We start from the raw sequence: 3,107 nt of genomic DNA, 5'->3' as shown, positions 1-3,107 counted from the left end.
CTCCTTTGTTTCTCTAATTCTTGAAACAAACAGGTGTACAATTATTAAATAAGAACGGTACTAGGTAGAGCGCATCGTCTCACCTCGTACACTCATTCTGAACAAGAACATCATCGTTAACTCAACACCATTAGGTTCACTGATGTTATGGCCCAAATACCCATATCGTCCACGCATCCTATCATACATTGACATTATCCATAGCTTTATGCATCGATTATTAGGATATTTAATGACCACCTTTGTGCACACCGAGGCTAAACTTTCCATGACGGTGAATGTGACTCTTTTTCCAACCTATATTCCCCTTGCCGAGTCGATCATACGCATGACGTTTCGTATTGTTCTGTTGAGCAGATGTGGAGAATATGTTTACGTTTTTATTTTCAATCCAAGATGGCCGCCACACCACATGACCGATGACGTCATGAATTGAATTCTTCACTCACCATGTCATAGATCTGATGTATGAATTTTCAGATGATTTTGATTCAACCAGTTATGGCTGGAATACCACTTCACCGATCGTGTCATCATTATCACATGATACACTCCGTCATGAGATGATGACATGTGCCGGGTTTAAAGTTTTTTCGTTGAGCGATTTCGGAGAATAAGTCCAAATACAACAACAACAACAACAACATGCATTTTAAGGCCATTTTCCCTGCAAGAGCGGGGGTTAGCCTTGCGGTCCCCATGACAATCTTCTCCATTTTGCCCTATTTTCTGCATCTCTTCTTGTTAACCCCCTCGCCCGCATTTCTTCTTCCACCATCTTTAGCCAAGTCTTTCTCGGTCTTCCCCGTCTCTACTTCCTTCTACATACATTTCCATCACTCTTCTCAACCAGTCACTTTCATCCTTCCTCAACACATGACCAAACCATCTCAACCTGTTCCTCTTCACAGCATCAATCACAGGCTCTATTCCCATCATCTTTCGCAATTCATCATTTGTCTTCCTCTCTCTCAACGATACTCCGCACATCCATCGAACCATTCGCATTTCCACCCTTTCCAGCCTTCGTTGCTACTCTACGTTCATTACCCATGTCTCGCTCCCATAAATCATAACACTTCTCACACATGCAGCATACACCTTTCCCTTCAGCTTCAACGACACTCCCCTCATCATCAGCACACCACTCAGTTCCCGAAACTTCTTCCATGCACATCTCACTCCAGCAACCGTTGCCGAGTCTGATCCACCTTCTCCATTCAGCATGTCTCCGAGGTAGCAAAATGTTTTCACACCTTCCAGCTTCACGCCGTCTCCAAGATCCAACTCAACATTTCCTCCATCTGCAGCTCCCTCTGTGCACACCTTACATTTGAATGTGGCTGCCACACTTGTTAATGACCCTCTCAGACCACTACATTTTTGATGAACCCACTCAGCGCACATTGTACATTGAATGGAGTTCACTCCGACACCCTTCCTGCACACAGCACACGGCCACTTCCCAGTTCTTTCCACCTCACCACATGCTTTACCACTTGCCATCACTTTCGTCTTTCCGATATTCACCTTCAGACCTTTTGTCTCCATACATTCCTTCCACTTGTTCATCTTTTCCTTCAGTCCATCCATACTTTCCGCAATCAACACCAGATCACCTGCATACAACAACTCCCACGGTAAACCCTGCTTTACGTTCTGAGCCAGCACCTCCATCACAGCTACAAATAGTAGTGGGCTTAGTACCGACCCCTGATGCACTCCCACCTTCACCTCAAACTCACCACTGTTCCCGTCCTTCGTCCTTACAGCTGTGCGCGCTCTTTTGTACATTGCCATCACTACTCTGATCAACCATTCCTCCACTCCTAACTTCCTCAGTGCCCATGTCAATACTTCGTGTGGACCCCTATGGAATGCTTTCTCCAGATCAACAAACCCAAGAAACAACCTCTTCCTCTTCTCCATGTACTTCTCCTGCAACTGCCTCAGAATAAGTCCAAATGTTTCCCTCAAATCCAATATGGCTGCATACCTCGTCACCTATGACATCAGTTATCAATAAAATATTCCCCATGGGGCATCCCTCCTACATTGAACGTTTCGCAACAATCGGACAAATAGTTGTAGAGAAAACAAATTGGGTAAAAATATACAGACGTGGACGCAGACAGACAGACAGACAGAGGCATTACAATAGTCTCGCAATCCTTTTGGGTGAGATGAACAAACACATTGCAAACAGTTGTTCAATTATTAAAATACATATTGGAATAGACAAATGTTCACATTATCAATATCTAGAACCACTTCCTGTAGAGAAGTCACCTTTGATCATACGAGTGTTTTAGGGGTGGCAGGATAACTTTAGGGCAGGATAACGTTAGGGCAGGATAACGTTAGGGCAGGATAACTTGAGGGCATAGGATAACGTTAGGGCAGGATAACTTGAGGGCATAGGATAACGTTAGAGCAGGATAACCTGAGGGCATAGGATAACTTTATGGCAGGATAACTTGAGGGCATAGGATAACTTTAGGGCAGGATAACGTTAGGACAGGATAACTTTAGGGCAGGATAACTTTAGGGCAGGAAACTTTAGGGCAGGATAACTTTAAGGGAATAGGATAACTTTAGGGCATAGGATAACGTTAGGGCAGGATAACTTTAGGACAGAATAACTTTAGGGCAGGATAACTTTAGGGCATAGGATAACTTTAGGGCATAGGATAACTTTAGGGCATAGGATAACGTTAGGGCAGGATAACTTTAGGACAGGATAACTTGAGGGCATAGGATAACTTTAGGGCAGGATAACGTTAGGACAGGATAACTTGAGGGCATAGGATAACTTTAGGGCAGGATAACGTGAGGGCATAGGATAACTTTAGGACAGGATAACTTTAGGGCAGGATAACTTTAGGGCATAGGATAACTTTAGGGCAGGATAACTTTAAGGGAATAGAATAACTTTAGGGCATAGGATAACGTTAGGGCAGGATAACTTTAGGACAGGATAACTTCAGGGCATAGGATAACTTTAGGGCATAGGATAACGTTAGGGCAGGATAACTTCAGGGCATAGGATAACTTGAGGGCATAGGATAACGTTGGCAGGATAACTTTAGGACAGGATAACTTGAGGG

Source organism: Myxine glutinosa, chromosome 10, assembly GCF_964187855.1.
Source record: "Myxine glutinosa chromosome 10, kmMyxGlut1.1, whole genome shotgun sequence".
In the NCBI taxonomy this organism is placed as follows: Eukaryota; Metazoa; Chordata; class Myxini; order Myxiniformes; family Myxinidae; genus Myxine; species Myxine glutinosa.
Note: the sequence above shows the minus strand (reverse complement) of the source record.